General features: G+C 30.8%; 1 protein-coding gene across 1 annotated transcript in view; it reads right to left on the reverse strand.

Moving 5' to 3' along the window:
* LOC136989387 (myeloid differentiation primary response protein MyD88-A-like) overlaps positions 1–11,127 on the reverse strand; it is a 60,728-nt gene extending 49,601 nt beyond the window's left edge. Inside the window, exon 1 of the mRNA XM_067287506.1 lies at positions 11,007–11,127. The gene's annotated coding sequence lies outside the window, so the exon portion shown is untranslated. The remainder of the gene's footprint in view (positions 1–11,006) is intronic.
* Positions 11,128–11,979: the final 852 nt, after the last annotated feature.

The following is an 11,979-nucleotide window of genomic DNA, read 5'->3' on the forward strand; positions in this document are numbered from 1 at the left end:
TCTAGTAGACCCTAGCAAGTATTACGATTGTATACTTGCTACGTATACTTGCTAGTATACGATTACGATTGTATCGTAATCGTATTTATCATTTGACATGTTGAAATTTTACTGAATTTATATTTTAACATATTAATATAAAAGTAACTTTGTTTCATATTTTTATAATATATATTTATATAAGTATTCAATAACCTGTGTTTCACATGTAAAATATTTTAAAAAATAGCAATCTGCCAGCTTAAATTAATGATGTAAATTTAAACAGCTTTATAACAATGAAACTTTCGATCGAGTTACGTTAATAACAAGTTTTAATGCTCTTTGAGGTATTTCATGAAATGTTTAATTATTATTATTTTGCATCATTTTGTGAGGACCCAAACGGGTCCGAAATCGCGAAAAATGCAGAATTCCTTTGTGTAAAAATAACGATAAATTATATGAGAGAGAGAGAGAGAGAGGAAAAAAACTCTTGATCAAAACAACGTGACGCAAAATGTAAACGAGTCTCGGGACGACGCCAACGCGTGTTAAACAACCTGTTAATGTTAAACCCAAAGGTAGAACTCGGACACACGCGCTCATAAATAGGTATAAGTCTGACTCAAGTACTCATAAATAATCAACTTAGGAAAACAATTTCGGAAAAAGGGAAAATTTTGAGGGATAGAAAAATATCTCGTATGACCGTTAGAATTCCAAAATGACATCATTTACAAACAACGGATTAAATTGTGAATGCAGGTGTTGTGATTCTATCAACAATCTCCGAGCATAGTCGACAAAGGGTGTCAAATAGACACCTCGAATCAGACCTTTCCCGCGACCCGAGACAGTTTCGTCTTGCGCTTGGAAACAAAGGGGAGACCAATCGGAAAGCGAGAAAAGGGACAAGAAACCAATCTGAAAGGTGGATAGTGCACGAGAAAAACGTATAAAAACTGGGACTTCAAGGTCGAAAAGGGAGTCTCCTCCTAAATAAGAACTGTCGCCTTTGGATTAAGCTGACCGTGTGCTTCATAGTGTACTGTGTCATCGCTCGAGACATCTCTTGTGTATCTCCGATCATCCCCAACACCCAGCGATCCTTCTCATCCGCCCCGGGGTGCGACCGACGTCAAGGTTCTCGTCTGGATCAGTGAAGAACTGTCGATCGACGATGTAAGCATTTATGTTACAAATAAACGGTTTTTAATGTAAAACACTTGTTTTCATTTGCCTCTTTCGCAACCGCCCATATACACGGTTTCCCTTAGGCTCATTCTGACGCGGGATTAATTGTAACCCCCTTTAAAGTCGGCAAATCTTACACTGGTGTCAGTGAAGTGGGATATTTAAGCCCAGTCTACACCAGTCCGAATCTTACAATTTAATACAGGTGCTATGGCCCGACCAGAAGGCACAATTACAGAAAAATTTACTTGGTCATTGAATGTTTGTGTATGTCTCTGTGTTTCAGAATTTAAGAATAACTACAGAAAAAATAGTTGCTATTTTGCATAGAACCTTTCGTCCTCTAAATCAGAGTTCCGCAACCTTTTTCTACTTGCGCCACACCCATGACTCGACATGTCTCAACATGACACACAAAAATGTTATTCCCCTCAAAAGCGTATGATATGATACTATTAATTAAATTACGTAATGCCACTAACCTATTATTATTATTATTAAACAGACATCAACACCTGTGAGCAAATTTATTTTACATTTAATTTCTTAGAATACATAAAAACGTGTGGCTTGTAAAAAAGAATAGACAAACATCATTTTATTTTATCAGTGCTGCGGCAGAAAATGAAATACAAGCATAAGAAACACAGCAACTGTGATAAAAATATATAAATAAAACTTGAAATGAATAGAATATTTAAAAGTTCACGTCACACCTTTCACCTTGTGACGGCACACCAGTGTGCCGCGGCACCCGGTTGCAGAACACTGCTCTAAATCTACATTAGTAAAATTAATCACATTTTATCATTATTCTATAATAAAAGTTGTTAAATATATTAAATAATTTGTAGTTACTAAAATGATATAAGAACAAAAACTGCAAAATTTTCCAAAATTACTAAATTTTTTCGAAAAATTCTTTACAATAATATCAATATTGCAGATACCATTTTAATATTTTCAATATTCGTAACTTTTTATCGAAATGTTCTTTCAAAGAGTTATTTATTGAATTTTCACTTAATGATTTTTTCTATTTCATAATTTGAAAATACGTAAGATAACTAATATTGTACAAACTAGTTGGAAGATGGAAAAAATACACATAGAGTTATATTTTCAGTTTATATTATTTCGTTTTAAAATCCTAGTACATTTTATTGCGCATTAAGATTTTAAAGCGCTTTTCTTTCACTTAGGTCATATTATGACGATAATAAACAAAATACTGTACTTATTTACACGTGTTCGTACGCTTTAAATATACTGCCAGAATATAAAAATTCTGAAATTTTGCCCGCTTTATTATATCATCACAAAGTCTTTGAGTTATAAAGTCAGACACTTCCAATTACTTTTAGTTAATAACAATATTATATTAAGAATTAGATATTTGACTGTTTATAATTGTATCTATTTATTTTTTTATGGAGAAGTATACAAAATTTTATAAATTCGAGTTGAATATTACTTAACATGTAATATATTCGCTTTAAGTAACATTTAACTTTAAAAATTATATTTAAAAGTTTTATAGGACAGCTTTGCATATTCAAGTAAAATAACCAATGAAAGAATACCGATTGATTTACTTCAATAAAAGCATTATTATTTATAAATTAGCCCTTAATTTAAAAAAAATTTTCAATGGTCGCTAATATTGAAAACAAAGAATTTAACAAAAACAACTACCGCAGCTAATGTTTTTGAAACACTAATCATATTTCAATAATACTGTTTTGTTAAACATTTTTATTTTATAACCAAGCAAATAAATACACTCAATAAATGAGCATAATTACGAAATATGAGATTAAAGACAAAATAAGTTCGATCACTCTTCTTACTTTTTTAGAAAATCATATCATAGCATCTCGATAGAACAATAGATATTTTAATGAGCTAAATTGGAATTTTATCCGTTTAGGCAAGTTAATAATTCGTGGGATGCAATAAAAAGTTTAAAAACAATTAATTTTTGATGATAATACGTTAAATTATTGTTAAACAAAAAAAAAATTATACATTCCTCAAGTTCTCCTTCGCGAATATAAAATTCCCAACAAAATTTCCCCATTAATACCCCTTTCCCATTTTTCCCCAATTGACTCGAAAAGTCTCTTTTTTGGGAAACTCCCAATCTGTCAAACTGTCTTCACCTCCCGTGAGTTAATTTGCGATAAGAAAAGCAACAGACTAGATCCTAAACGTGTTTGAATGCTTCTTTTCGTAAATAAAAATCTGCAGTTGGTGAGAATGAGAACACAATTAATATAATTATGTTCTAATTCTTAGAATTTAATATTAATTATTCATATAATTAATTTTAATAATTTGGTAAAATAATTTTTTAAAATTATTAACAACATTATATTCTATTACTAAAGTATCGAGAACAATATTTATTTCCATTTGAATAAAAATAACAACATTTTAATATTCTATTCACGGACACTTTACACATGCAACATTTTCAAATGTTGTATTGTTAGAATAAAAACCCGTTTTCTATTGAAATAATATTTTAAACAGTTTACTTTCTAAACGGATATACTGTATTCATAATCTCAAAAAGTTTTCGATAGAGTTGAATATACTCTATCGAAAACTTTTTGAGATTATGAAAGACAAACAAATAAAGTTAAAAATAGTTTTATCTTCCATCTCTAAAACAGTTTAGTCTCTTCCCGATTTTAAGAGTAACGCTTAACTTGGGTAATGTACAGAACAATAACTAATTATGCATATGTATAAAAAATTTAAATATTTAATATATATATATATATATATATATATATATATACATAATTTTATATTGGTTTAAACACTTTAATATTTATATTGCTCTAATGACGATGATTTGATCGATAATGATGAAATTATTGATCAATTTAACTGAAATTTGAGAAATTTAAGTTGAATTGATCGGTTTTAAAATCATTTTATGCTTTCATAAAATGATTTCAAAATCGAAAAATTGAAAGGTTGTATACACTGGAATGAACAAACAAATTTTAGTGCATTAAATTTCTTTCTACATAATATCAAGAAAAATATTTCGAACAAAATGCGGCTACTTTAAGTGAAGTAGTTCAAAGTAAAAAAACTGTACAAATTTAACTAAACTGTTTGAATGAAAACTTATCAAACTATTGTTTCATTTTTTCCTCAATAGGATATTACAATTATTATTAATATTTTATTTATTATTTTGCATGCAACAGACTTATTTCAGATAACAAATATATAAGATTCACTATGGCAAAAATGAACACTATTGAGTCGATATTAAACATTATATAATTTCAAATAATAATTTTTAATAGAAAAATAAAAGATTTATAATTATCGTTTATAACTGCTTATTAAATTAATGGGAGGTAAAACGTTTTCGGTTAAATATAAATACTGCTTTTCGAAGTCTGCTATGAACCCGATTAACTTCGACTTTAAATACGAAAGGAATTTATTTATTTTAAAAATTAGTACAGATAAAAATATGTTTAAAATATTTATATAATATGCAATGTTATTAATTCAATTTTTAATTTCTCAAATATAATAACTTCGAAAACATACGATGAAGCAAAAAGCAACGAGAGAAATTAAATTTGTGGTTACTCTCGAGATAATTTATGTACAGTAAGTTTTAAATTCATGTATTATCAAAATAGGAAAAGTGAAAAGTCAGCTAAAAAGTTCTATGTAAATTTTCCATTAGTACCTAATAAAATCACATTCATTTTGGTATGACTTTTATTAATCATAAATATAACTTAATCAGAAATGAAAATATTTTTGCAACTTTTAATATGATATACTTTTTGCCAGAAAAAATTATTTAATAATAATAAAATCTGAACAATTCCACTAATAAATTTAACCAGATGAAAGGTTTATATTTAGAAAAAATTAAAAATTAAATTTTAAGTTTTCAAAATTCTATAAAGGTATTTTAAATGTTATTGTATATAAAAAAATTATTTTTTATCAATTACCTTAATAGTCTACTCTTTTCGTAACGAGTATAAAAATATAGGCCTAGTTTTCACGTGAGGAAATGGACGAAGGAAACCTCAAATGACGTCACTTTTATCGTCGCGGAAAGCGAAATGGTAAAAATTGCATTAATAGGAAGGCTGTTTTAGTAATGACATCATAAACATTACGTGGAACGATAGCATTTGAGTTACGGCTGTCAGCTTCCCTGGTAAATGTTGTTTGTTCTGTTTATCACCAGAATTAAATACTAACTGGCCAAATCTTCAACTTACGCCAAAAAGAAGTCGTTATCGTATAGTCGTCATTCGGGTGTTAAAGTATTTGTCGTCTATAACAAAATATTTTTCGCATCTAAATTGTTTGATTTTTTTCTTTTTTCGATATGAATATCTACATGCGCACATGGCAGATGAAGTGTACGGCCACGACTATGCAGACGCGAGAATAGTTCTAGCGAGACTTTTATAGCGATATCGCTCTCTCAAAGCGAAACCATACACGACAGAGAAACAGAATCGTCCTGTCTTGTCAACGCAAGACAGAAAAATCTCACTCCCGCAGATATCTGGCACTGATTTTTATCGTTGTCTGAAGGGGCGCGTTCGTTAATAGCGGTCGCTCTGTATGTCCGCTACTAAGGGAGTGCGCTGCTGTTTGTAGGCATTTAGGAACGACGGTGAAAGAAAGAATGATGGCGGCACCCGCACTACGGATAGTATCGTGATGAAGTGATCTATGACATTAAAATGGGAAGGGTCCCAATTGTAAAATGTAACCATAAAATGGATTATCCTGCCGGCAGAGTATTCAAAGTAACCATGAAAAAAATTAGAATGCCGGCTACCATTCGAAAAAAATCCGAGGCCCCACTTACATCACTTGCGTTTACACAACTTCTAAATTTTCATTCATTGAACCACATAATGGACACCGAAACGAAACTGTTTGAGCCATGGAGGACGCCGTGTTGCTTTTCACCGTAAACTGCTACTACGAGCGACCGTTTTTGCCGTCCGATGGCGTGCACTATACAGGACACCGGAATGTAGGAACGCGTACCGCACGAATTTTTAAACGGATGCCGCTCGCGCCAAATTACGCGGAGGAATAAAGAGAGACCTTGGGTGTGTTCACCCAAGGTCTCTCTTTATATTGTGCTTACCCATTAGCTCCTTTCCTCGTTTTAGGTGTGTGAATGAATCAAATTTGGCTTCTTCAGCGTAAGCTATATGGGCGACAAGAAAAATGATCAAAGTTTTCTTAGACAGAAAGTGCGGTTATGGCATATCCCGAAATATGGATTAAGCGATTAAAGCAGTAGTTCTCAACCTTTTCTATTATGCGGAACACTTTTGTGAGCAATTTTCTTTAGCGGAACACTTACTTAAGTTAATATGAAATACATAAGCTTGTCATCAGTTATTTTATTAGAATTGAGCAGTTATAATTCAAAATCTCTACTCATATTATTAACGCCAATTCTAAGACAGGAAAAAATATACCTAAATAACTTTAATGGGAAACTTGTGCCTGATGTTTTTTACATATTTCATTCAGTTTTTATCATTGCCTTTATCTTATTCGAAACAGTCGTACACTCCATAAGTACGAGTCGTACATATATATTTAAGTTTATGAAAATTTTATGATTTTAATTTTTTGATATTCGGCGGCTCGAATACGATTGTACACTTTCCGATTTGCGACTAAATCTGCGGAACACTTGGGAGATGCATACGGGACACCAGTGTTCCGCGGAACACCGGCTGGGAACCACTGGATTAAAGCGTCGTCGTCCATCTGTTGTCTTTCTATAAGGTATATTCTCGAAAAAGGAAAACAATTTCCAGCAATGAGTTACTTAACTTTTCTGGCAACATTTGGTGGCGCCATCCGTTATGATATTTTATTAAAAATACTTTTTATACTTTTAATTATTATAAAATGACAAACAGCTTAATTTTGAGACTAGGGATGGGTTTTATAAAAAAAATTGTAAATGGTAATAACGAGTAAAATCGTCATTAAGTCCGACCCTATTGGAGATACACACGACCCCTTTATGTTCCCATCCTGTCACCTTTAATCACCAAAATTTAATAGCACCGATCTCCCTAACAAACAAAATTTCAGAAAATTTCGACAAAAATCATAGGTGTTATTTAGCTTCAAAGAGGGTGAACAAAATCGTGCTCGCCATACATACACATCCATATATACAGAAAATACCCACATTTTTGCATTTCTCGACGTTTCAAGGTGCCCTGAATCCAAAAATGTAAAAATCGTGAAGGTCATTTTTTTGACCGATCGCCATACATTTTCTCTGCTATATAGGCGTATATAACAACCTGGAAAGTAAAAGAAAATTTAATTAATACAACAGCATTCTCCAGCGCCAATTTTATCAGACAGACGTTGACAGATAATGTGTATTTATTTAAGATTTAAGGCTATCGTGGTCGTGGACTTCTATAGGGTGCCCTTTTTACAATAGTAATTTTAATTTAGTAAGCTTTAATTTAAAGAATATAATAGTGCTTTAACATTTATAATTAGTTTTACTCAATTTTCCTAAATCATGAGGGTTGTTAATAGTTTTAAATTTACTAATTGGTGTGATTTCTTTAGTGCAGAAAGATAAAGAAATGGCAATTTTCAGCTTACATCTTCCTTCATCCGTTTCCGAATGCGAGTTTTTCTTGACAATTTTTTTTGACCGCACGAATTACGTGAATTAGCTCCAAACTATTACTTTTTAATGAAAGAAAACCTTAACGTATTGCTTTCTATGTCGCAATATCTATCCATTATGCATTACGTCAAGGTTCTACTCTAATGAGAGAATTAGGAACGTCCCTAGTTAATAAATAATAGCAAATAATCAATATTAACTAGAAATTTTGATTCATGCAACAAATTCAATTTATACTTTCGTCTGATACGTTACTAAAAAGACGTAAAAAGTTCGGATATGAAAGAAATGCAATGATTTATAATTGATATAATCTTGAAATCAACGTAATACTTATTCTTTAAACATCTATTTAAATTGCTTTACATTGTAAGAATTTTTACATTATAATTGAATCATTTCTGAAACACATTATCAACAATTTAGCATATAAATCATAATCTCTATTTTCTAGATAAATTTTCTGGTAATGTTTTCTTACAAATTGAAATGACTAATAAAAATAAATAGGATTATTATTAATACTTTCAATATCAATATCACAACACTTTATAAATGATGAGTCATTTTACAATAAACGTAATCGATAATGAATAAACATTATTATTATTAAAATTAAAATATTACATTTTCAAAAAGTATAGGAGTTATTAAGCTTCAAAGAGAGTGAACAAAATCGTGCCCGCCACACACAGAAATAAACCCCGATTTTTTTTTTTTTTTTTTTTTTTGCATTTCCGACGTTTCAAGGTGTCTTGAGTCCAAAAATGTAAAATCTCGGGGGGGGGTCATTTTTTAAACGATCGCCATACTTTTCTTCTGTTATATATAATAACCTCCCGTCTGTTATATATAACAGAGAAAGTATAAATGCTATTTCTAGTTAAAGTTAATTTATTTCACGTATACATATATCACATACAGTGGACCCAGACTTCATTTTCATGGACGATAATTTTCGCGCACATAGAGCTATACTTGTATTGAATTAAGATATTCTTTAAAAAAGATATAGAAAAAAAAAGACTTCTTTACTGAGAACATATTTTTCTCACATTTATTTTTATTTCATATAAAAAAGATTTATTTTTCTTTTCTTTTGCAATAATCGGTGTGTAAATAACTGAAATTGAGGCAAATATTTTCTGCTGCTTTATACTTAATCGAATTTTTATTTTAAGATTACGCTAGATTTTATATAACTGTTTCTCGCTTTAGTGTCTATTTTATTGATTTTGAAATGCTCCTCGGCGTTTTAAATTTTCTTATATCTTAAAGAAATTCTGATAAAAATATATTTTTCTTATTTTGATCCTGTTTCTCGTCTTTGAAAAAGAGAGAGAAAGACACTTCTAAAACTGGTGTCATAAATTCATATTTAGGTACCATAAACAAAAATAAATTAATATTGATTTTGTTAAGAACAAAGGCGGATTCAAGAGCACGTGAGGAAGCAATTTTTAATTCGTATAATGAAATAATATATAAATTTGATTACTTTAATAAAATAAAGAAACTAATTCTTTAACAATATTAAAAAGAGTTGAAAAATAACGACAAAAATATGAAAACAGAAACATTATTCAAAAGAAATAGTCAAGCACTTGTTAGCAATAAAAAAAATTATACATGGGCGATCGCCTCTATCGGTCCTCCCTAGTTCAGAATAATTTCCGATTTCTCAAATAAATCTATACATACAGTCTAATATTTTTACTGTATATATATTTTTTATATTATATATTTTTTAAAATATATATATTTTAACGTCATATACTGTATTTAAAAAATTCAAATTTATTAATTCTAATCAAAGTTTATTACTGCACGGTTATTGTTCATTCGTAAATTTATTACTAAAAATATTATAATGATACTAGTAAACAAGGAAATATCGTTATTCTTTGGTTCGATGGTTCTTTCAATTTTTAATATTTTAAGACAAAGTTCGCCCAAACAGGGACCACCATTTATTAGTTTTGTGTTCTAGACAATACATTCCTGGCGACCGACCTTCCTTTCTAGACTACTAGCCGCCAAAACGCTTTAAAAGTCCTTTTTTAAAAAACACAAACATTTTCCAATTAAAAAATAGGAACTGGTGACGAATCATAATTGTAAAGTATCATTACCAGGAGGAAGCTTTTCTAATCTACATTCTCCAGCGCTTAGTTTTTCGTGGATAAAAAGCTGAAACACCCAAAAAGACGTTCGTATGTCACCAGTTCCTATTTTAAAAATTTTGTATTTTTTAAAAAGGACTTTTTTAGCGTTTTGGTGGCTAGTAGCCTAGAGAGGAAGGTCGGTCGCCAGGAATGTATTGTGTAGAACACAAAACTAATAAATGGTGGTCCTTGTTTCGGTGAACTTTGTCTTAAAATATTAAAAAATAAAAAAAAAAGGAAATATCGATTATTCTAGAATTAAAGTTTAAAGCAATGGAATGAAAAAATAATTTGCATGTTTAATCGCTAGATACGTCACCTATCTTCACCCATTAGTAATGACTGAAATTACACTAACGCATTGGCAATAGTTTTTCTATAGTTTAATTTGGAATATTTCTTGCCATAATTTGAAAAAAACAAATACTGAAGAAATTGACAAAATCAATATCTGAAGAAATTGACAAAATCAATAACGTAATACGATTAACATTTATATATTATTATTATGTTTGGTTCTAAAATTATAAAAATAGGGCATTATACAACTAATTTATTTTTTAAATGTAATCATGATTATCGCGAAATGTCACAATTTTTTTTAAATATTATAATTTACAGATTTATGTTAACTAATCTCGAGCATGTTTTAGTTGCTTTAATAAACGTAGGTTAAATGCTAGAACAAGCGAACAATTCGAGTTTCAGGAAGACGTTCATTTCTTACTTCCGAGTATAATTTTTATTTGACTAAATTCGCATTTAATACATCAAAATAAAAAAGATTATTATTATTCAGCAATTTTTGATTTTCCATCATTTTGTATGCGGCAACTCTTCCAGATCCTCACCCAAACATTTGCAGATTGTCGACCTTGATCTCAAGTATTGGTCGAATTCGACAAGAAAACTGACAAGTTACAACTTAATGCGATAAATTGGAATTATTAACAATTTATACTTACTTTTAACTCGAGTATAAAGTATTTTGAAGTTAAATTATTAACATTTTACGCGAGAAATTGTATAAATTTATCTTTCTTTGGCTGACGTTTACATCGATGTAATAGAATTGCAACACGTAACGTCATAAGACAGGATATCCTGTTTACAAATGACCTCATCAAAAACACGAAAAGGATATACTATAGATTACTCCCTATGGAACTTCGGGATTTTGAGTATATATTTGAACTCGGAGGGCCGAGACGAGTTCAACGATACCCTACTTTTGGACCGAAGACGAAAAATAAAAAAGTTATACTTTTTTCGGCGATCGCGCGATGATCGGGAGTCGCGTCGCTCTCTCCGCTAAGCCTATCGCGTGTTTAACAGGCAGTCCAGCAAGTCGGCCATATATACCTTCAACAGAGGCAGATGTTGATCTACGAGCACACTGATCGTCTGCAGTTGGAGTTAAGTCCTTTTCGCACACCCTCGCGTTCCTCGACCTCGAGGCCGTAGTACTAGCCGACACGCTCGCTATCGCTCGCGGTCGGCTAGTACTATGCGCCGCTATCGCGGCTTGTCCAACAAACCTAAGCTATCCGTCCGGGAGATGACCGTAGTCCGACGTCACGGTTTGCAGACTTTACCGCAAGATGGCGGTACTAGCAACTACGGTGCCGTCTGCATGATAGCATTAAAAAAGTATGATAACTTAAAAAGTATAATGACTTTCTTATTTTTTGTCACCGGTCCAAAAGTAGAGTACCGTTGAACTCGTCTCGGTACCCTGAGTTCAAATATACACTTTAAAGTCCCGAAATTCCATCGGGAATAATCTATAGTACTGCCCACTAGAGCATGTTTCTATTTAATGTTTATTTAGAGAAGTTGTAATTATAAAGTTAAGAAAATGAAAATTAAATTATAAAGAAATATTAGATATATGGTTTAATAAATATCTTCTTGTAAATATATAAGATAGACAAAACG

Source organism: Centruroides vittatus, unplaced genomic scaffold (genome assembly GCF_030686945.1).
Source record: "Centruroides vittatus isolate TY-2023 unplaced genomic scaffold, ASM3068694v2 scaffold_520, whole genome shotgun sequence".
Lineage (NCBI taxonomy): Eukaryota > Metazoa > Arthropoda > Arachnida > Scorpiones > Buthidae > Centruroides > Centruroides vittatus.